Consider the following 25,064-nt stretch of genomic DNA (forward strand, 5'->3'; position numbering starts at 1 on the left):
TAATATTTTGGTGTGATAAAAACTCCCATGTCCTTGCAATGCCATCGTGTATTGAGTACTTCACCTTTGAATACATGGCAATCATAGCTGTTGCTCAACCCGACAGTATATACTTTATGTTTTTTAATTGAATCCTTGGTCGTGGTTGCAGTGCAACCTAGAAAATATATGTTAAGAAATCCTTGAGTGTTGTGGCTTAATATCGAGCACGGTTTTAATTTCCCAAGACCCGGTCATTTGTGACCCGGTTTTATTTTTAACCCGGGACTTATCGATAAAAAGCAGTACCTGCAAAGAAAACATTGATCTATATACACAGAATAAAAAACATGACATAAAAGATAACTGTAACGTAAAAGGCCGGCTTTCGAGGCACGGCATGAAAGACTAGCTATCTAGGCTCGAGTCTGAGATTTGCTTCTATGAATGTGACGCCCCCGATTTGACCGTACACTAATCATACACGCAAATGTGTATGATCAAGATCAGGGATCCGTGGGAAGATATCACAACACAACTCTAGACACAAATTAAAATAATACAAGCTATAATACAAGCCAGGGGCCTCGAGGGATCGAATACATAAGCTCGAATACACAAGAGTCTGCAGAAGCAATAATATGTGAGTACATACATAAGTTAAACAAGGTGCCATAAGATGGTTAGCACAAAAGTAGCAACGATCGAAAAGGCAAGGCCTCCTGCCTGGGACCTCCTAACTACTCCTCGAAGCCGAACTCCACGTAGAAACATCCTCGGGATCCTCTGGCTCTTGGAGTCCATCATATGATCGCAATAACCGGGAAAGGCGAAAAAGAAGTAGCAAAGAAACCATGAGTACTCATCCAAAGTACTCGCAAGCAAGGATCTACACTACATATGCATCGGTATCAATGAAATGGATAGTATCTATGGACTGAACTCTAGAATGCCAGAATAAGAGGGGGATAGCTAGTCCTATTGAAGACTACGCTTCTGGCAGCGTCCATCTTGAAGCATGTAGAAGAGAGTAGCAAGTGCAACATCAAGGAACACCGCATAGCATAATCCTACCCGGCGACCCTCCCCTCATCACCCTGTGGGAAAGTGATCACCGAGTTGTATCTGGAACTTGTAAGAGGTGTGTTTTATTAAATATCCGGTTCTAGTTGTCATAAGGTCGAAGTACAACTCCGGGTCATCCTTTCACCGAGGGACACGGCTATTCAAATAGATAAACTTCCCTGCAGGGGTGCACCACATTACCCAACACGCTCGATCCCTCTGGTCGGGTACACTTTCCCGGGTCATGTCCGGCCTCGGAAGATCAACACGTCGCAGCCCTACCTAGGCATAACAGAGAGGTCAGCACGCCGGTCTAAATCCTAAGCACGAGGGGTCTGGGCCCATCGCCCATTGCACTCCTGCACATTGCAAGGGCGGCCGGAAGCAGACCTAGCCTCCCTAATACAAAAGCAGGTGTTCCAGTCCAATCCAGCGTGCGCCGCTCAACCGTTGACGTCAAGAAGGCTTCGGCTGATACCATGATGTTGAGTGCCCATAACTGTTCCCACGTAGTTGGTTATTGCATATAGGCTTGTAGCCAGACCCAGATCAAATACCAAGATCTCGTTAAGTGTGTTATTTTGAAGTAACCGCGGATACCGACCAGGGACCAGGCCCACCTGTCTCCTAGGTGATCGCAACCTGCCATGTCGCTCCACCACAAAGTAACCATCAGGGGGCTGTCGAGAACCCAGGCCCACCACTACCTGGGTGGAACCACCTTCCCCTTCATCCCCCATCTCCGAACAGTAACATAAGTATGTAAAAGTATATAGTATAAACCTATGATCACCTCCCAAAGTGATCACGGCCCAGTAGTATAGCATGGCAGACGGACAAGAGTGTAGAGCCGCTGATGTAATACTAACAACCTATACTAAGCATTAGGATAGCAGGTAAAGGTATCAACAATTGTAGCAACAATGACAACCTATGCAATAGAATGGGAGCTATCGAATCAACAACAGTAGCAAACCTAATGCAAGAATAAGAGAGAAGAGAGTGGGTGATATCTGGTTGATCAAAGGGGGTTTTATTGCCTGGAAGCTCGGCAGAGAAAGACGGCTTGTCAACACCGTAGTCGACCGGGGTAGCAGCGGCGTCAGTCTCGTAGTCTACTGGGGAGAAGAGGGGGAAGAAACAATGAATACAATGCAAACAGGTGCAAGACATGGCAATAAGAGGTGCTAAGTGTGCCCTAACGTGGTAGTAGGTGATACCGGCGAAGGGGGGAAACATCCATGAAAGTATTCCCGGTGTTTGATGTTTTCGCAGAGTCGAACCTGAGGGGGACGGTTGCATGTTCGCTACGCTAGGATGCGTGGCTGACAAACGGCCTGCGTAATTGGATTCGTCTCGTCGTTTTGAGCAACCTTCATGTACAAAGTATTTTCACCCGACAAATGGTTTATTTTATATTATTTTTCAAAGTTTTAATTCATTTTTTACATTATTTTAATTCAAAACTTTTACACCGTCATCATGACGTCAGCGGTCAAAGTTGACCGCCGACCAGTCAACTGACTGATGGGTCCCATTTGTCAATGAGTGACTAATCTAACTAACAGATTAATTAGATTCACTAACACAGGTTAATTAAGTTAATTAATTTAACTAATTAATTATTATTATTATTAATTCATTTTTCCTTTTTTTATTTAGGTTCCTGGGGGCTGGGCCCCCCCAGTTAGTGGCCCATGGGGAGCCTTAACGGGGCAGGCGACGGGCGCAGGGCGCAGACCGACGGGGCACCCGCCCAGTCCAGCCGCGGCCGAGAGCGACCTGAGCAGCGCGGCGGACGGCGCTGGAAGGGGAAGCTGCGCGGGGAAGGCGAGTGCAGGCGAGCGGCGGAGGCGGCCGCTAGCAGCAGGCCGGAGCGGGGGCGGGCGTGGCCGGCCGGAGCCGGCATGGCTTAGCATGGTGGTGGCGCAGGCGCGCGTGCGTAGGGGGCAAATGCGGGCGGCGCAGGGTGGGAGCAGCAGGTGGCAGCGATGACTGCACAAGGAGCAGCAGCTGAGCAAGCAGCGAAGTAGCGGCGTGCTACCTCTTGAGCACTGCGTTGGTTTTCCCTTGAAGAGGAAAGGATGATGCAGTAAAGTAGCGTAAGTATTTTCCTAAGTTTTTGAGAACCAAGGTATCAATCCAGTAGGAGGCCACGCACGAGTCCCTCGCACCTATACAAACAAATAAATCCTCGCAACCAACGCAATAAAGGGGTTGTCAATCCCTTCACGGTCACTTACGATAGTGAGATCTAGTACATATGATAAGATAATATTTTTGGTATTTTTATGATAAAGATGCAAAGTAAAATAAAAGGCAATAAAAGTAACTAAGTGTGGAAGATTAATATGATGGAAAATAGACCCGGGGGCCATAGGTTTCACTAGTGGCTTCTCTCGAGAGCATAAGTATTACGGTGGGTGAACAAATTACTGTTGAGGAATTGACAGAATTGAGCATAGTTATGAGAATATCTAGGTATGATCATGTATATAGGCATCACGTCCGAGACAAGTAGACCGACTCCTGCCTGCATCTACTACTATTACTCCACACATCGACCGCTATCCGGCATGCATCTAGAGTATTAAGTTCATAAGAACAGAGTAACGCTTTAAGCAAGATGACATGATGTAGAGGGATAAACTCATGCAATATGATATAAATCCCATCTTGTCATCCTCGATGGCAACAATACAATACGTGCCTTGCTGCCCCTACTGTCACTGGGAAAGGACACCGCAAGATTGAACCCAAAGCTAAGCACTTCTCCCATTGCAAGAAAGATCAATCTAGTAGGCCAAACCAAACTGATAATTCGAAGAGACTTGCAAAGATAACCAATCATATATAAAAGAATTTAGAGAAGATTCAAATATTGTTCATAGATAAACTTGATCATAAACCCACAATTCATCGGTCTCAACAAACACACCACAAAAGAAGATTACATCGAATAGATCTCCACAAGAGAGGGGGAGAACATTGTATTGAGATCCAAAAAGAGAGAAGAAGCCATCTAGCTAATAACTATGGACCCGAAGGTCTGAGGTAAACTACTCACACATCATCGGAGGGGCTATGGTGTTGATGTAGAAGCCCTCCGTGATCGATGCCCCCTCCGGCGGAGCTCCGGAAAAGGCCCCATGATGGGATCTCATGGGTATAGAAGGTTGCGGCGGTGGAATTAGGTTTTTGGCTCCGTATCTGGTAGTTTCGGGGTACGTAGGTATATATAGGAGGAAGAAGTACGCTGGTGGAGCAATGTGGGGCCCACGAGGGTGGAGGGCACGCCTAGGGGGGTAGGCGCGCCCCCCTACCTCGTGCCTTCCTAGTTGATGTCTTGACGTAGGGTCCAAATCCTCTGGATCACGTTCGTTCCGAAAATCATGTTCCCGAAGGTTTCATTCCGTTTGGACTCCGTTTGATATTCTTTTTTGCGAAACTCTAAAATAGGCAAAAAAACAGCAATTCTGGGCTGGGCCTCCGGTTAATAGGTTAGTCCCAAAAATAATATAAAAGTGTATAATAAAGCCCAATAATGTCCAAAACTGAATATAATATAGCATGGAACAATAAAAAATTATAGATACTCCCTCAAAAAAATTATAGATACGTTGGAGACGTATCAAGCATCCCCAAGCTTAATTCCTGCTCGTCCTCGAGTAGGTAAATGATAAAAACAGAATTTTTGATGTGGAATGCTACTTAGCATAATTTCAATCTAATTCCTCTTATTGTGGCACGAATGTTCAGTTTTAATATGATTCAGGATAAGAGTTTAATGTTGACATAAAAACAATAATACTTCAAGCATGCTAACCAAGCAATTATGTCTTATCAAAATAACATAGACAAAGCAAGTTATACCTACAAAATCATATAGTCTGGCTATGCTCCATCTTCCCCACACAAAATATTCATATCATGTACAACCCCGGTTTTAGCCAAGCAATTGGTTCATACTTTTTAACGCGCTTCAGCCTTTTCAATTCTTATGCAATACATGAGCGCAAGCCATGGATATAGCACTATGGTGGAATAAGGTATAATGGTAGGGGTTATGTGGGAAGACAAAAAGGAGAAAGTCTCACATCAACGAGGCTAATCAACGGGCTATGGAGATGCCCATCAATTGATGTTAATGCAAGGAGTAGGGATTGCCATGCAACGGATGCACTAGAGCTATAAGTGTATGAAAGCTCCAAAAGAAACTAAGGGGGTGTGCATCCAACTTGCTTGCTCACGAAGACCTCGGGCATTTTGAGGAAGCCCATCATTGGAATATACAAGCCAAGTTCTATAATGAAATTTCCCACTAGTATATGAAAGCGACAAAATGAGAGACTTTCTATCATGAAGATCATGGTGCTACTTTAAAGCACAAGTGTGGTAAAAGCTTAGTAACATTGTCCCTTCTCTCTTTTTCTCTCATTCTTATTTTTTTTATTTGGGCCTTTTTTATGGCCTGTTTTTTTTATTTAGTCCGGAATCTCATCCCGACTTGTGGGGGAATCATAGTCTCCATCATCCTTTCCTCACTTGGGACAATGCTCTAATAATGATGATCATCACACTTTTATTTACTTACAACTCATGAATTACAACTCAATACTTAGAACAAAATATGACTCTATGTGGATGCCTCCGGCGATGTACCGGGATATGCAATGAATCAAGAGCGACATGTATGAAAGAATTATGAATGGTGGCTTTGCCACAAATACAATGTCAACTACATGATCATGCAAAGCAATATGACAATGATGGAACGTGTCATGATAAACGAAACGATGGAAAGTTGCATGGCAATATATCTCGGAATGGCTATGGAAATGCCATAATAGGTAGGTATGGTGGCTGTTTTGAGGAAGATATGAGGAGGTTTATGTGTGATAGAGCGTATCATATCACGGGGTTTGGATGCACCGGCGAAGTTTGCACCAACTCTCAAGGTGAGAAAGGGCAATGCACGGTACCGAGGAGGCTAGAAAATTGCGGAAAGGTAAGTGTGTGTATAATCCATGGACTCACATTAGTCATAAAGAACTGATATACTTATTGCAAAAATTTATTAGCCCTCGAAGCAAAGTACTACTACGCATGCTCCTAGGGGAAGGGTTGGTAGGAGTTAACCATCGCGCGATCCCGACCGCCACACAAAGGATGACAATCAATAAATACCTCATGCTCCGACTTCGTTACATAACGGTTCACCATACGTGCATGCTACGGGAATCACAAACTCCAACACAAGTATTTTTCAATTCCACAATTACTCAACTAGCACAACTATGATATTACCACCTTTATATCTCAAAACAATTATCTAGTATCAAATTTCTCATGATATTTAGTTGAAGCAAATTGTCATGCTATTTCATAGGACTCTCAAAAAGATATAAGTGAAGCATGAGAGAACAATAGTTTCTATAAAACAAATCTACCGCCATGCTCTAAATGATATAAGTGAAGTACTAGAGCAAAACTATATAACTCAAAAGATATAAGTGAAGCACATAGAGTATTCTAACAATTTCCGAATCATGTGTGTCTCTCTTAAAAGGTGTGTACAGCAAGGATGATTGTGGTAAAATAAAAATCAAATACTCAAATAATACAAGACGCTCCAAGTGAAACACATATCATGTGGTGAATAAAAATATAGCTCCAAGTAAAGTTACCGATAGAAGTAGACGAAAGAGGGGATGCCTTCCGGGGCATCCCCAAGCTTTGGCTTTTAGGTGTCCTTAGATTATCTTGGAGTTCCATGGGCATCCCCAAGTTTAGGCTCTCCACTCCTTGTTCCATAATCCATCAAATCTTTCACCCAAAACTTGAAAACTTCACAACACAAAACTTGACAGAAAATCTCGCGAGCTCCGTTAGAGAAACAAAACACCACTTCAAGGTACTGTAATGAACTCATTCTTTATTTATATTGGTGTTAAACCTACTGTATTCCAACTTCTCTATGGTTTATAAACTATTTTACTAGCCATAGATTCATCAAAATAAGCAAACAACACACGAAAAACAGAATCTGTCAAAAACAGAACAGTCTGTAGTAATGTGTAACTAACGCAAACTTATGGAACTCCAAAACTTCAGCCAAAATAGGAAGACCTAGATAATTTGTTTATTGATCAGCAGCAATTGGAATCAATATTTTAGCACGTTCTGGTGATTTTTAACAATTATTTTCATGAACAGAAAGTTTCTGGAATTTTCAGCAAGATCAAATAACTATCATCCAAGAAGATCCTATAGGTTTAACTTGGCACAAACACTAATTAAAACATAAAAATACATCTAACCAGAGGCTAGATCAAATATTTATTCCTAAACAGAAGCAAAAAGAAAAAAAAACTAAAAATAAAATTGGGTTGCCTTCCAACAAGCGCTATCGTTTAACGCCCCTAGCTAGGCATAATAGCAAGGATAGATCTAGGGATTGCCATCTTTGGTAGGCAATCCATAAGTGGCTCTCATAATAGATTCATAAGGTAATTTTATTTTCTTTCTAGGGAAGTGTTCCATGCCTTTCCTTAACGGAAATTGGAATATAATATTCCCTTCTTTCATATCAATAATTGCACCAATCGTTCTAAGGAAAGGTCTACCAAGAATAATAGGACATGAAGGATTGCAATCTATATCAAGAACAATAAAATCTACGGGCACATAATTCCTATTTGCAATAATAAGAACATCATTGATTCTTCCCATAGGTTTCTTAATGGTGGAATCCGCAAGGTGCAAGTTTAGAGAGCAATCATCAAAATCATGGAAACCTAGCAAATCACACAAAGTCTTTGGAATCGTGGAAACGCTAGCACCCAAATCACACAAAGCATAGCATTCATGATATTTAATTTTAATCTTAATAGTAGGTTCCCACTCATCATAGAGTTTTCTAGGGATAGAAACTTCCGACTCAAGTTTTTCTTCATAAGATTGCATCAAAGCATAAACGATATGTTTAGTAAAAGTTTATTTTGGCTATAAGCATGTGGAGAATTTAGCACGAATTGCAACAAGGAAATACAATCTATCAAAGAGCAATTATCATAATTAAATTTCTTGAAATCCAAAATAGTGGGTTCATTAATATCTAGAGTTTTGATCTCTTCAATCCCACTTTTAACAATTTTTGCATCAAGATCTAAAAACTCAGAATTTTTGGAACGCTCTCTAGGTAAAGGTGGATCATCTTCAGTCCCATCATTATCAAGATTCATATTGCAAAACAAAGATTTAATAGGGGACACATCAATAACTTTTAGATCTTCATCTTTATTTTCATAACTAGAACAACACGCTTTCACAAAACAATCTTTCTTAGCACGCATCAATGGAAATTCTCATGGCTTTGAGAGACTCATTGATATCATGCTTAGGTGGAATAGATCTAAGTTTTAAGGAATCAACATCAAGGGAAATTCTATCAACGTTCCTAGCCAATTCATCAACTTTAAGCAATTTTTCCTCAAGCAAAGCATTGAAATTCTTTTGCGAATTCATAAACTCCTTAACACTAGTCCCAAATTCAGAGGGCATCTTATTAAAATTTCCATAAGAGTTGTTACAGGAATTACCATAGTTATTAGAGGAATTACTAGGATACGGCCTAGGATTAAAGTTTCCTCTATATGCGTTGTTACCAAAATTATTCCTACCAACAAAATTCACATCCATAGATTCATTATTATTCCCAATCAAAGTAGACAAAGGCATATCATTAGGATCAGAAGAAACACTTTTATTAGCAAATAATTTCATAAGTTCATCCATCTTTCCACTCAAAACATTAATTTCTTCTATCGCATGCACTTTCTTATTAGTAGATGTTTCATTGTGCCATTGAGAATAATTAACCATATTATTATCTAGGAGTTTAGTAGCTTCTCCTAAAGTGATTTCCATAAAACTGCCTTCCGCGGCCGAATCTAAAAGATTTCTAAAAGCAAAATTCAATCCGGCATAAATTTTTTGTATAATCATCCACAAATTCAAACCATGAGTAGGGCAATTACGCATCATTAGTTTCATCCTCTACCAAGCTTGTGCAACATGTTCATGATCAAGTTGCTTAAAATTCATGATGTCGTTTCTAAGAGAGATGATCTTAGCGGGAGGAAAATACTTAGAGATAAAAGCATCTTTGCACTTATTCCAAGAATCAATACTATTTTTAGGCAAAGACGAAAACCAAGCTTTAGCACGATATCTAAGAGAAAAAGGAAATAGCTTCAATTTAACAATATCATTGTCCACATCTTTCTTCTTTTGCATATCACACAAATCAACGAAGCTATTTAGATGGGTAGCGGCATCTTCACTAGGAAGGCGGGCGAATTGATCTTTCATGACAAGATTCAACAAAGCAGCATTAATTTCACAAGATTCAGTATCGGTAAGAGGAGCAATCGGAGTGCTAAGAAAATCATTGTTGTTGTCATTGGTAAAGTCACACAATTTAGTATTATCTTGAGCCATCGTGACAAGCAAGCAATCCAACACATGAGCAAACAAGAAGCAAGCGAAAAAGAGGCGAACGGAAAAGAGAGGGCGAATAAAACGGCAAGGGTGAAGTGGGGGAGAGGAAAACGAGAGGCAAATGGCAAATAATGTAATGCGGGAGATAAGGGTTTGTGATGGGTACTTGGTATGTTCACTTTTGCATAGACTCTCCGGCAACGGCGCCAGAAATCCTTCTTGCTACCTCTTGAGCACTACGTTCGTTTTCCCTTGAAGAGGAAAGGGTGATGCAGTAAAGTAGCGTAAGTATTTCCCTCAGTTTTTGAGAACCAAGGTATCAATCCAGTAGGAGGCCACGCACGAGTCCCTCACACCTACACAAACAAATAAATCCTCGCAACCAACGCAATAAAGGGGTTGTCAATCCCTTCACGGTCACTTACGAGAGTGAGATCTGGTAGATATGATAAGATAATATTTTTGGTATTTTTATGATAAAGATGCAAAGTAAAATAAAAGGCAATAAAAATAACTAAGTGTTGGAAGATTAATATGATGGAAAATAGACCCGGGGGCCATAGGTTTCACTAGTGGCTTCTCTCGAGAGCATAAGTATTACGGTGGGTGAACAAATTACTGTTGAGGAATTGACAGAATTGAGCATAGTTATGAGAATATCTAGGTATGATCATGTATATAGGCATCACGTCCGAGACAAGTAGACCGACTCCTGCCTGCATCTACTACTATTACTCCACACATCGACCGCTATCCATCATGCATCTAGAGTATTAAGTTCATAAGAACAGAGTAACGCTTTAAGCAAGATGACATGATGTAGAGGGATAAACTCATGCAATATGCTATAAACCCCATCTTGTTATCCTGGATGGCAACAATACAATACGTGCCTTGCTACCCCTACTGTCACTGGGAAAGGACACCGCAAGATTGAACCCAAAACTAAGCACTTCTCCCATTGCAAGAAAGATCAATCTAGTAGGCCAAACCAAACTGATAATTCGAAGAGACTTGCAAAGATAACCAATCACACATAAAAGAATCTAGAGAAGATTCAAATATTGTTCATAGATAAACTTGATCATAAACCCACAATTCATCGGTTTCAACAAACACACCGCAAAAGAATATTACATCGAATAGATCTCCACAAGAGAGGGGGCGAACATTGTATTGAGATACAAAAAGAGAGAAGAAGCCATCTAGCTAATAACTATGGACCCGAAGGTCTGAGGTAAACTACTCACACATCATCGGAGAGGCTATGGTGTTGATGTAGAAGCCCTCCATGATCGATGCCCCCTCCGGTGGAGCTCCGGAAAAGGCCCCAAGATGGGATCTCACGGGTACAGAAGGTTGCGGCGGTGGAATTAGGATCTTGGCTCCGTATCTGGTAGTTTGGGGGTACGTAGGTATATATAGGAGGAAGAAGTATGTCGATGGAGCAATGTGGGGCCCACGAGGGTGGAGGGCGTGCCCAAGGGGTATAGGCGTGCCCCCCTACCTCGTGCCTTCCTGGTTAATGTCTTGACGTAGGGTCCAAGTCCTCTGGACCACGTTCGTTCCGAAAATCACGTTCCCGAAGGTTTCATTCCGTTTGGACTCAGTTTGATATTCTTTTTCTGCGAAACTCTGAAATAGGCAAAAAACAACAATTCTGGGCTGGGTCCCTGGTTAATAGGTTAGTCCCAAAACTATTATAAAAGTGTACAATAAAGCCCAATAATGTCCAAAACAGAATATAATATAGCATGGAACAATAAAAAATTATAGATACGTTGGAGACGTATCACGACAGCAAGAAGCAAGGGACGCAGCAAGCGGAGGCTACGGGGGCGAGCATGGACCATGGGTGGGGGCCGCGAGCACGCACGGGGAGCAGCAGGCGCGGCCTAGCGGCAGCGAGCATTCCACCAGGGGTGGCGCGAGAACGCAGCCAAGGGCTCGCGGGCGTCGAGCGGAGCAGGTGATCGCGGCGGGGGCACAAGCTCCAGCGAGCTCGGTCGCTTCGATGGTGGCGCCCTGATACGTCCATTTTGCATCATGTTTACCTACTGTTATTTATGATGTTTTTATGTATAATAATGCTTTTTGGAGCAATTCTAATGCCTTTTCTCTCATAATATGCAAGTACACACAAAGAGGGAGAATTCTGGCACCTGGAAATCTGGACCTGGAAAAGCTACGTCAGGCCACCTATTCTGCACAACTCCAAATAAGCTGAAATTCACAAGGATTTTTTACGGAATAAATAAGAAATACTGGAGCAAAAAACCACCGAAGGGGGGCCACCTGGTGAGCACAAGACACCAGGGCGCGCCTGGGCCCCCAGGCGCGCCCTGCTGGATTGTGCTCAGCCCAGCCCACCTTCGGTGCCCATCTTCTGGTATATAAGTCATTTCGACCTAGAGAAAATAAGGGGAGGACTTTCGGGACAGAGCGCCGCCATCTCGAGGCGGAACTTGGGTAGGAGCACTTTTGCCCTCCGGCGGAGCGATTCCTCCAGGGTAAATTCCCTCTCGGAGGGGGAAATCATCATCATCATCATCACCAACAACTCTCCCATCTTGGGGAGGGCAATCTCCATCAACATCTTCAACAACACCATCTCCTCTCAAACCCTAGTTCATCTCTTGTGTTCAATCTTTGTACCGGAACTATAGATTGGTGCTTGTGGTTGACTAGTAGTGTTGATTACATCTTGTAGTTGATTACTATATGGTTTATTTGGTGGAAGATTATATGTTCCGATCCAATATGCTATTTAATACCCCCTCTGATCTTGAGCATGTTTATCACTTGTGAGTAGTTACTTTTGTTCTTGAGGTCATGGGAGAAATCATGTTGCAAGTAATCATGTGAACTTGATATGTGTTCGATATTTTGATAGTATGTATGTTGTGATTCCCTTAGTGGTGTCATGTGAACGTTGACTACATGACACTTCACCATATTTGGGCCTAAGGGAATCCATTGTGGATTAGTTATTAGATGATGGGTTGCGAGAGTGACAGAAGCTTAAACCCTAGTTTATGTGCTATTCCGTAAGGGACCGATTGGATCCAAAAGTTTAATGCTATGGCTAGAATTTATTCTTAATACTTTTCTCGTAGTTGCGGATGCTTGTGAGGGGGTTAATCATAAGTAGGAGGTTTATTCAAGTAATAACAATACCTAAGCACCGGTCCACCCACATATCAAATTATCATAGTGAACACGAATATAACCAACATGATGAAAGTGACTAGATGAAATTCCCGTGTACCCTCAAGAACCCTTTGCTTATTATAAGAGACCGTTTTGGCCTGTCCTTTACCTCAAAAGGATTGGGCTACCTTGCTTCACTTTTTTTACTACTATCATTATTTGCTCGTTACAAATCATCTTGCTACCAAACTACTCTGTTACTTATAATTTCCGCAGTTGCAGACATTACCATGCTGAAAACCACTTGTCATTTCCTTTTGCTCCTCGTTGGGTTCGACACTCTTACTTATCAAAAAGGCTAAAATTGATCCCATATAGTTGTGGGTCATCACGCCCTACGGCGGCGGAGAATGTAGGGGAGGAGGGGAATCGATGGAGGGCCTCACGATGTGGCGGTAGGGCTTGCCAGCGGGCTCGGGGAGGCCATTGGCGAGCGGATCGACGAGGTGGATGACGACGGCCGTGGTTGGGGAAGAAGGCCGATGGCGACGGCTCGAGGTGCTCTGGCTTGACCTGACGCTTGTAGACGGTGTAGAAGAGGACGGCGGTGCTCCTCGACTTCCTCTCGAGCGCCGGGGAGGCCTGTGGCCGCGACGACAACGATGGCACGGCAATGGTTGCGCGGTGGAGCTCGGGATCAAAGAGAGCAGTGAGTGGAAGAGAAGAACGACGCGGGTGGAGGGGGAGATATTTTTGGGCGAGGCACCGCGTCGACGCTGGCAATCTTATCCCCTCCAGGCGCCCTGTAGCGACCCACAGACGAGGTGGCGCAACTGGAACGACGCCCAACGCTCGGTCGTGTTCGAGAGGTGGAGGAGAGAGGAGGAGGGCGTCGCTGGCTGGGTTGGGCCGGCCTGGTTGGCCGAGAGGCCAACTGGGCCGTAGCCCAGCGGGGGGGGGGGGGGGGGGGGGGTTCTTTTTAATTTTATCTTTGTTTCATTTTGGTTTTTCCTTACTTTTTTTTTCTGTTTTAGCTTAGTTTCCTTTTTTAAAATTTAGTGTTATAAAAATTCAACTAGCACCTATATTAGTATTAATAAATATGCTACTGCCCCATTAATTTTTGGTAACTAATAAAGTAGCTTAATAATTTATTAATTGTAAAAAGCATTTAATTGATTTCTTTTGTTGTTCCTTTAATTATTTCAGAGCATTCAACATTTTAAAAAAATAGTGGTTTCTCCCCCATTAATACTTATGAATTATTTGTCACATTTAGAACATTTTATTTTTGATATTTGAAAACATTTATTGTTTGACCTTATTCTGAATTTGAATTTAGCATTAACATGAGATTATGAACGGTAATCATGGCGACGTGGCATCATTAGTAGAGGGTTACTGTAGCTTAATTATCCGGGCGTCACAATTCTCCTCCACTACAAGAAATCTCATCCCGAGATTTAAGAGGGGAGTAAAGGGGAAGAATAGGTTATGAAATTCTAACGATTCTTCTTGGTCTTGGTTGCTCTTCTCGAAGAGGTCGATCCATTACATTGATGTCTTCATTCCTCTGCTTCAGTCATCATGATGAAGCCGGCATCCTTTCTTCGGGATCTCCATCGTACTTACGACACAATAAGGGGGGTATTTCGAAAGAACGGACCTCTGCAAGGTTAAGTATTTGGTAGCTACATCGGGGAAGGTGGCGGGAACTAACTCTCGAACTAAAACTTAAGAAAATATTGAGAGCAAAGTAAGAAGCTACCATGAGAAGTTTCGAGCGGGTAGGCAATCGTTCGATGCCTGAAACAAAGTGTGACAGGGGTCTAGAGTAACGAGAATAAATGTTGAGTCTAACACTGTCGGAGTAAATGGCCACGGGTAGCCTAACCGACTCCCCCTGGCTCTTCAAGAAATTATCAGGCCATTCAAGCCTTCAAACATACAAAGCAGAGGGCCGCCTTCCCCCGGCCGACTATCCCCAGGGCCGACTCCCAGAAGGCGACCCAGTCTCAGAAACCTTCCCCAAGAAAGCTACAAGATGGCCGACTCCAGGAAGCCGGCCCCAAGAGGACCGACTCCCAGAAGCCGGCCGTGAAGAATGCCGACTCCCGGAAGCCGGCCAAGACTGCACCTACTAAGACTGCATCCACATAACGGTGATAAGACGGGGCGTGGCCGCAGTACAGCCCACTACCCCCGAATCCCGAAGCAGGCATGGCCATAGGGCGCCGTATGGGTCAGCCATCTCCCGTCCGGCGCGGCATTGTAGCCATGTTGACCTCGATGTCACCCACGACAGACGCCAGTGCGGCCCGCGGGCGGCGGGTCCCTTTAGCCAGAGAGACGCTCGAAGGCGGCCTGGCCTCCCCTAGTCGGCCGGGGCGTAGCCGGCTCCCAATAGCCGGCTACCTCCCTCCCTCGAAACATGTGCCTCATTAAGGAGAGAAGATGAGGTGAGGCTACAGTGAGAGCCCGCAAGGCGGCGGCGCTGTAGCCACGCTCGACAAAGCCCTCGTCATCAGGGGCGAGGCGACAGTAACCAGCCGCCGACAAGACTCCCAAGCGGTGGGGCCGGCCTGTCGACCAAGAGGCCGGCAGCCGGCGGGACCCACCAGTCGGCGGGCCCCAATGGCCGGCAGAGAAGCCGGCAAACACGGACACTGACGGCTGGAACCCTCGCCCAGCCGGATTACCATTGTACCCCTGGGGGTAGGCCTATATAAACCCCCCGGGGCACCCATGCCAAGGGTTGGACTCAGAGAATTACACACACCACATAGAGAGAAAAGGAGAGCTAGCCTTGCCCTTCTTCTCCCTCTAACCATACAGCTCAAGGAGCACTTGTAGCTACTTGTTTTGATCTAGTGATCATGCGGAGACCCCGCAGAGCAGGACTAGGGGTGTTATCTCCACGGAGAGCCCCGAACCTGGGTAAGATTCGCCGGCGTGCATGTCTTCGCCTCATCCCGTTTCCAGTCATCGGCGACGTCTTACTGGCTCCCACAATGATAAGCCAACCGTTGGCATATGTCGCACCTACCACCCGACATTTGGTGCCCACCGTGGGGCCAGGTGCACCATCGTCCGGAGACCTGTTCTGGACGGGAACCCTTTTCCTCCCCTGCGAGCGCAGCCAGCCTGCTGCACCCAATGGCGCTTGCCCTGACGCGCTGCAAGGCGTCGACGGCGCGTGCGCAGCGAGCTGCCTCGCCGATCTGCTCGGCGAGACTCGCATCTCCGAAAAGCCCGCGTCCGACGCGGGCACGGACTACCCCGAGAGCCGCCTCGTCCGCCTCCTGGACTAACTTCACGTCTCCAGCGAGCCTGCTGTAGACTTGGAGTCGGTCGGCTCCACCGACCCGATGCTTGTCGACTCCGACATGGCATTGCTCGACGCCTACCCCTCCGAAGTGGTAGTCTTCGACGACCCTCTCCCTCGAGCTGATAGCGGCAGCTGCGCTGTCACTGAAGTGCTGGTCATCAGCCACATCGCCAACTTGGGCGAGAGCGCCCACGACGCCCTGCAAGCGGCGATGCATGACTTATCCGTCCCCATCCCGGCCGACGCCGACGCCAAGACCCTGGAGGCACGCCGCCTCGCCCTCATCGCGGAAGGCCAGAAGATAGCCTCCATGAGACGCCTCACCGAGGCTCACCAGCGCGAAGTCGACCGCGCCGCCTTTGGCACGCCGCCTCCTGGCGGGCCGAGCCGAGCCGGCCTCGTCAAGAAGCGCGGCGCGGCCATCGCCAGCATGCTAGGGGCAGATTGCCCCGTCTACGCCACCCCGCTTGAGAATCTGTGAGCCGCTCAGGCGGCCGCTGAAGAGCTGAACGGGCTGGGGGCTGATGAGCTCCCCTACATGACAAGGCGAATCCAGCAGCTGATCGACGCGGCCGCAGAACGGCACGAAGCCGGCCCCCGCGCTGAGAGTCCTCCCCCGCGCCGAGAGCACGCCACGACGTCCCGGTCGCCGACTACGAGCGGCGCCCGCGCAAGGAAAGACAAGGAGCCGGCTGCTAGCCGTAGCCGGACTCGGATCACCATCGAGCGCGACACGGAAGGCCGCCCTCGAGCAGTGGAGCGCCAAGGAAATCCGCCTCCTCCCCCGCCTCGAGGGGAGAGATATCCCACCCCGCCGCCTGTCACGCATCCGACTCTAGGTGGCCGACTAGGCCACCGCGAAGGAGTCAGCGAGAACGACGCCCGCCACCGGATCGACCGCCTAACTCGATCCCAGTCGTTAGAAGAAGAAGACGATGTCGGCCCGCCATGCTTTGGCCCCCGCATCCGCGACGAGCCCTTCCCCAAAGGGTTCTCGCTCCCCAGAGACACGCCCAAGTACAACGGCTCTGTGAAGCCGGAAGATTGGCTCATCGACAACTCTACTGCTGTCAGCATAGCGAACGGCAACAGGCGCGTAGCCGTGAAGTACGTCCCCCTCATGCTGCAAGGCACGACACGCACCTGGCTCAACAGCCTCAAGCCCTACAGCGTCAACAGCTGGCTGGACTTCACGGAAGTCTTCATCCGCAACTTCACCAGCACGTACAAGCGGCCTCCCAAGCCCCGCCAGCTCTCCCTCTGCGTCCAAGGGCCCACCGAGTCGACCCGTGATTACCTCACGTGGTGGGCCGAGCTCCGCAACTCCTGCGAGGGAGTGCACGAGGTTCAGGCCATGGAATACTTCACCGCCGGGTGCCGAGAGGGCACTCTCCTCAAGCACCGACTCCTGTGCGACGAGCCGGCTGCCCTCGACGAGCTGCTGATCATCGCGGACAAGTACGCCACGGCCGACTCCTCGATGAAGATGCCGAGCTCGAAGGGGATCATCACTGTAGCCGGCGACTACAAGAAGTCCATCGAGTGCGTTGCAGCCAGCAGTCGGCTGGCCGAGTCCCTCGTAGTGGCAGAAGAGAAGAAGATGCTGGAGCGAGTTGTGGCCATGGCCGGCAAGCAGCCGGCCTTGTCCCCCAACCCCAAGGATTATGATGCGCAGGGCTCCTTCTAGCCGGCCAAGGAGACGAAGAAGATACCTCTGGACCCGGAGAACCCGGAAATGTTTGCAGTCATTGGTGCAAACCTGGACAGTAAATAGGAAGGCGAGCTCGTCGACTTCCTCCGTGAGAATCGAGACATCTTTGCATGGTCCCAAAGGACATGCCAGGTGTTCTGAAGGATTTCGCCGAGCACAAATTGCATGTCCGAGCCGACGCGAAGCCGGTCAAACAGCCCCTCCGCAGACTGTCTGAAGAGAAGCGAAGAATCGTAGGAGAAGAGATAGCCCGGCACCTCGCCACCGGCTTTATTATGGAAGTATTTTTCCCAGAGTGGCTTGCCAACCCAGTCTTGGTGTTGAAGAAGAACAACAAATGGCGTATGTGTATAGACTACACCAGCCTCAACAAGGCCTGCCCCAAAGATCCGTTTGCTTTGCCACGGATTGATCAAGTGATAGACTCCACGGCTGGATGCGAGCTGTTGAGTTTTTTGGATGCCTACTCAGGATACCACCAGATCAAGTTGGACCCAGCAGACCGCCTGAAGACTGCCTTCATCACACCATTCGGAGCTTTCTGTTACCTGACTATGACATTCGGCTTGAGGAATGCCGGTGCCACTTTTCAGCGTTGCATGCAGAAATGCCTTCTCGAGCAACTCGGCAGAAATGCCCACGTCTACGTAGACGATATTGTGGTGAAGACAGAGAAGCGCGGCACCCTGTTGGAGGACCTCCAAGAAACATTTGCCAACTTGCGCCGATTCCAGATCAAGCTCAACCCTGAGAAATGCGTGTTCGGAGTACCAGCCGGCCAGCTTCTAGGCTTTCCGGTCTCCGAACGCGGCATTGAGAAGATCAAGGCCATTGAGAGAATGAAGATTCCCGCCAAGTTGCGGGACGTGCAGAAGTTCATTGGGTGCCTGGCCTCCTTAAACCGCTTTATCAGCCGGCTAGGAGAGAAGGCTCTCCCCCTGTACCGACTCATGAAGAAATCCACTCATTTCGAGTGGAATGACCAAGCAGACCAAGCCTTCCATGAGTTGAAGAAGATGCTGACTACTCCACCTGTCCTGGCGGCGCCGACTGAGAAGGAGCCCATGCTCCTCTACATTGCCGCGACTAGCCGAGTGGTTAGTACAGTTGTCGTGGTCCAGCGCCCGGAAGAAGGCCGAGCCCAGCTAGTCTAGAGGCCGGTATATTATCTAAGCGAAGTACTATCCAGCTCAAAGCAAAACTACCCGCACTACCAGAAGATGTGCTATGGAGTGTACTTCGCCGCCAAGAAGCTGAAGCCCTACTTTCAAGAGCATCCCATCACGGTCGTGTGCACCGCCCCGCTTGCCGAGATCATAGGCAGCCGGGATGCATCCGGCCGGGTGGCTAAATGGGCCATTGCGCTGGCACCTTACACAATCTTCTACCAGCCCCGCACCGCCATCAAGTCCCAAGCATTGGCCGACTTCCTCGTCGACTGGGCCGAGACCCAGTACCTACCGCCGGCTCCCGACTCTACCCATTGGCGGATGCACTTCGACGGGTCCAAGATGCGCACCGGCTTGGGAGCCGGCATCGTCCTCACCTCTCCCAAAGGCGACAAACTCAGATACACGCTGCAAATCCACTTCGCCGCCTCCAACAACGTGGCCGAGTACGAGGCGCTCATACACGGGCTCCGGCTAGCCAAAGAGCTCGGCATACGCCGGATCCTGTGTTATGGCGACTCAGACTTGGTGGTCCAGCACTCATCTGGCGACTGGGACGCCAAGGATGCAAACATGGTGAGCTATTGATTCCTCGTCCAGCAGATCAGCGGGTACTTCGAAGGGTGCGAGTTCCTTCACGTGCCACGGGCCGACAACGACCAAGCGGATGCCCTGGCGCGGATCCGCTCCACTCGACAGGCTATACCGACCGGTGTCTCTCTCCAGCGCCTCCTCAAACCGTCCATCAAGCCGTCTCTAGAGTCGGACTCTATCTTTGTACCGCTTGCCCCCGATGCAGCCGGATCCGACTGGAGGAACCCGGCAGGCGGCTCGGGGACTTTGACAATTGGCCCGGGGACTGCTGTAGTCGCACCCGGCTCGGAAACTTCAGAACCCGGCCCGGGGACTGCAGCAGTCGGCTCGGGGACTGCAGCGACACAAGAAACGGTGGCCGACTCCAACTCCTCACCACCCAACCCGCCCACCCGAGTCACAGTGGCCGTATTGACAGTAGAAGAAGTCACAGCTCCATCATGGGCCCAGGCCATCCTCAACTTCCTAGTCAATAGAGAGCTGCCGGCTGATGAGATCTCGGCAAGACTAGTGCAACGTCGAGCCGGAGCCTATGCAATAATAAACAGAGAACTTGTCAAGCGCAGTGTCACTGGAGTCTTCCAGCGCTGCGTCGAGCCAGAGAAAGGAGTGGCAATCCTCAAGAATATCCATCAAGGCGAATGCGGCCACCACGCAGCCTCAAGATCACTTGTGGCCAAAGCTTTCCGCCACGGTTTCTTTTGGCCGACTGCTTTGGAAGATGCCAAAGAGATAGTCAAGAGCTGCAAAGGATGCCAAGTCTTCAGTTCCAAGCAACACCTGCCGGCTTCTGCACTCAAGACCATCCCCCTCACCTGGCCCTTTGCCGTCTGGGGGCTGGACATGGTGGGCCCATTCAAGACAGCCCGCGGCGGCTTGACACATCTGCTTGTCGCCGTGGACAAATTTACCAAGTGGATCGAAGCAAAGCCGATCAAGAAGCTGAACGGGCCGACTGCCGTGACGTTCATTGCCGACATCACTACTCGGTACGGCGTGCCGCACAGCATCATCACCGACAACGGCACAAACTTTGCCAAAGGAGCACTGGCACGTTTCTGCGCGACGCAGGGTATCCGACTGGACTTAGCGTCCGTTGCCCACCCGCAGTCAAACGGCCAGGTCGAGCGAGCAAATGGACTCATCCTCTCCGGCATCAAGCCCCGACTGGTCGTACCACTGGAGCGATCGGCCGGCTGCTGGCTCGATGAGCTGCCGGCTGTCCTCTGGAGTCTGCGTACTACCCCTAACAAGTCAACCGGCTTCACTCCGTTCTTCCTTGTATATGGTGCCGAGGCTGTCATCCCAACCGACATCGAGTTCGACTCGCCTCGGGTCACCATGTACACGGAGGCGGAGGCCAAGGAAGCGCGAGAAGACGGCGTCGACCTGCTGGAAGAAGGCCGGCTGTTAGCACTCAGCCGGTCCGCCATCTACCAGCAGGGTTTGCGCCGTTACCACAACCGCAAGGTCAAGCCAAGATCTTTCCAAGAGGGCGACCTTGTGCTTCGGCTGATCCAGCGAACAGCCGGCCAGCACAAGCTCTCGGCCCCTTGGGAAGGCCCTTTCGTCATCAGCAAGGCACTAGGCAACGACTCCTACTACCTGATCGACGCACAAAAACCAAGAGCACGCAAGAGGGATGATTCCGGCAAGGAGTCGGAGCGACCATGGAACGCGAACCTCCTGAGAAGATTTTACAGTTAAAAGCAGTATGTATCATGCTACCCTTTTGTATTAAGTACGAAACAACGGGCCCCCCGAGGAGCACTCGGGGACTGCCCTCCTTTATCTATGAATGACGAGTGTCATATTCATGAATGTATTATTACATTTGATTTTCTGTCTGGCACCGGGTTCGACTAGTCGGCCCGGGGACTGGCCGCCTTAAGTTATATTAAAGTTCTACCTGAAGTCAGACAAGTAGTGTGCCGGCTCCCGAGCCCTCTCTTGTTGAAAGTCGCAGCTCGAAGAACCGACTGTCCGACTAGCAAGAGCCAAAGGCAGAAAGGATGCCCACACGAAAAACGGCTAAGGACTAACGAACTTATATAACGAAAAGACGGCCTCCAACCACGCTTGCCGGCTGTCAAAACAGCCGGCTGGCCGGCCTCCCAATCACTTCGCTATAATCCAACAAAGCTAGAGTACTTGCCCTCCCAACTGGCCAAGCACTTCTCCAGCCACAGATTGCAGAGCAATTGTCCGACTGGGGAGGCGGCAACCAAGGGAGGGCGGCAAAGGAAACAGAAAAAGGATGAAAAGCAAAGAACAAGGGAAAGCTAAACGCATGCATATTCATATTTACACATAAGGCCCCCAATAGGCCGGCAATCAACATAGTTCGAATACACCCCCAGTGGGTGGAATTGTGCAAACCTAACAAAACACTATTCCAAGAGTGGTAAAACAGGAAAGTAGAGGCAGCAGACTAGACTAAGGGCGCGGTGTGGGAGCCGGGTTGGTCGGTGGAGACGGCGCCACCGGCTGGAGGAGTGGCCGGCTGACGGGTCTCGGCTTGATCATCGCCGGCTGCAGGCGGTGCACCCACACGTGCCTTGTTGATGGAGGCACGGTCAAGCTGAGGCTAACCGGCCGCTCCACCATCTGGCCCGGCGTCTTCACCATCCTCCTCCTCCTCCTCCTCGCCCTCGTCGCTGGAGTCGATCTCCTCCGCCGAGTCCTCTCCGTCCGCCGGGTTCAGCCCGAACCACTCCTCCGACTGGGCAACACCATTGTCGTCCACCTCAGGAGCGAAGGCGGAGGTGTCGGTGTAGTCGGCGATCGCCGAAGCCCGCTGGATGGTAGCCGGCCGCGCCGGCTCCAGCTCCGTGTCGGCCTCCCGCCGCCAGGTGGCCAGCTGGTCCAGACTCAGCTCGGGATACCAGGCCTTGGCGAACTCCAGCGCCTGCCTGGCGCCGGACCAAGCCGCCGAAGCCTTCCAGGCCTTGAAGTGGCCGACCGCCACCTCCAGCCAGTCGGCAGTCCGACTGGGGGTGCGGGGAATCACTTCACCAGGCCAGAGGGCGGCCAGCACCTGCGCCCCAACACGCTAAAGCCGGCGGAGCAGGCGATGAGCCGGCTGGAGGCGGGCCTGGATCGCCAAGAGCTGCTCCTCCAGCGACCGGCGAGCGTTTGGTGCGATTTCGGCGCCAGCCTGCCTTTGTGCCTCGCGGTGGGCCTCGACGACCTGGTTGGCGGAGGTAGAGTAGCCAGGGAAGTACTCTGCGCAAGGAAGAAAGAGAAAGAAGAGAAGAACACCAAGTCAGAAAACGAGCTAAAACGGCAAGCGGCAAGAAAGGACGAAGAGGAAGGCGGCCTACCGTCAACCAAGTCTTCGATCTGGCCATAGCCGTTGATCAGCGTCTGCCTCGCTTCGGCCCAGCTGGCCGCCTCTGTCTCATACTCGGCTTGGAGGGCGGCCTCGCTGTCCCGCACCGCCTTCAGGGCTGCCTTGTGGCTCTCCTCCTGGTCGGCCAACCTCTTGGCCAGGCGGTCACGCTCCTGTGCCAAGGCGGCAAACTCGGCCTCCTTAGCACGAAGGGCGGCCTGAGTCCCTCCTAGCTGCTCCCTTAGACCGGCGTTGGCCGCTGCAGGGACGGCAGAAAAGAAAGAAGCAATAAGGAAAAGTCGTCAAGGAAGATCCGGCCCGACTGCTCAGCAGTCGGCCCGAATCTCGGGGACTACACCCAGTGGGTGCGCTGACGCGCCCCCACGTGAGATAAAAGACGAAGCACTTACCCCGGCTCTCAGATAAGTCAGCAGTCTTCTGGGTCAGCTCCCAAGCCTGGGAGTTGAAGTCTGCCGCGCGGAGGTTGTGGTAGTCCTGCAAGCCAGGCAGAGGAGCAAATGAGAACAAGAATAGCAAAACAAGGCCCGCTAGGGAGTTCCAAGCCGCCTGCTCAGCAGCCGACTCGGAACTCCGGGACTACACCCAGTGGGTGCACTGACGCGCCCCCACGGAAGAAATCAAGATAAAAAAAGCAAAGACAAGAAGACTAACCCGGATGGCCGCCCGCGTCGCAAGGAACTCGTCATTATATTTCCTCAGTGCCGCAGCATGGGCTTGAAGCCGGTTCCGGACGTCCTGCGCGGCCACGTTCATCACTGCCGTCCCTCCACCCGGCGTCCACCCCGAGCTGGCGCTGGCCGCCTCCATCTCCTGGGCTGACGAGCTGGAGCCCGCGGCCCTCTGCGGCTCTGATGCGGCCTTCTGCGGCTCCGATGCGGCCTTCCGCGCGCGCTGGCACCACGGCGTCTGGACCACTAGATCAGTCCTCGCGGCCGGCTCGCCCCCGGCTGATTGCACAGGCGGCAAGTTAGGCCGGCCGCCTTGGGTCGCCCCAGTTAGCGGGGCCGGTGCTGCCTCCCTCTCCGGGACGACGACATCGTCCTCCCTCCCCAATCCCGGATGGTCACTGCCGGCTTCTTCTGGCGGGGGTTCTGGGGCCTCAGGCGCCGCGACACGCAGAGGGGTGACTAGAAAGGCCCCCTCCGCCATCGTCGCGGCCGCAGCCTCCGCTTGGGCCTTGGCCGCTGCGTCGGCGCGCGCCTTCGCCGCCTCCTCCTCCTGCACCCCCTTGGCGGCGGCCGCCCTCCACTCCTCCGCCTCTCGCTCCACCCGCGCCTCCCGCGCATTCTGCTCCGTCGCCGCCTGAAGCTCAGCACGGGGGTCCACGCGGCGAGTGGTGCTCCCGAATCCTCCCGGCGATCCGACAACGGAGGCGGCAGCAGCCCGCTCGAGCGACAGTGGAGCCCTGATTTTTTGAGAAAGGACAAGGATTTAGGAATTACCAGAGAAAAGAAAAAGAATACATGAAGGAGTATATACTTACACCGACACCGTCTGCGGCTGCTTCACCGCCTTGCGGAAGCGGGCCGTCTTCGCGGCCGCCTCTTCCCGCCTGGTCGCAGCCACCCCGCCCTTGGGCTTCTTCGGCCGACTGCCGAATAAGCCCGATGCGGCACGACGCTTCTGCCCGCCTCCCCGAGCAGGCGGCGCGGCGGAGGGACCTGCGCCGTGGCCAGACGCCGGCTGGCGGCGTGGGACGACTTCCGCCTCATCGTCGTCCGGCCAGTCGTTGAAGCTGACTCCAAGCCCAGAGCCGCCTGCCTCACCGCCGGCTTGGCCGCCACCCGCCGCGGTGTTGTCGTCCATGGAGGCTGCCCCCAAGTCGGGGTCCTCCAGGTCGTGCTCCGTCCGGTCGGGGAGGAATCGGCGCTCCGCCCCCGATCCGCCTGCAGGCCGAAGGAGAGGGCTCTGTCGAGACATGCCGACTAGTCAGAGTCGGCCAAAAGGAACTCGGCGACAAAACTAAGAGAAGAAAGGGAACAAGAGAACATACCATGGGCGGCGGATGTGCTCGGGAATATGGCTCCTTGCCAAACTGCCACTCTGCGGAGAGCTTGCAGTTCGCAAGGTAATTCACCATATGGGCCACCTCGTCGTGCGGCATGTCCTTGGTGCACATCCGACTCAGATCGAGCTGGCCGCTCATCTGACAGATCAGGTGAGGGCGGCTCTGAAGCGGAAGCACCAAGCGCGTGACGAAGGCGGCCAGCAAGT

Source organism: Triticum aestivum, chromosome 3D (assembly GCF_018294505.1).
Source record: "Triticum aestivum cultivar Chinese Spring chromosome 3D, IWGSC CS RefSeq v2.1, whole genome shotgun sequence".
In the NCBI taxonomy this organism is placed as follows: domain Eukaryota; kingdom Viridiplantae; phylum Streptophyta; class Magnoliopsida; order Poales; family Poaceae; genus Triticum; species Triticum aestivum.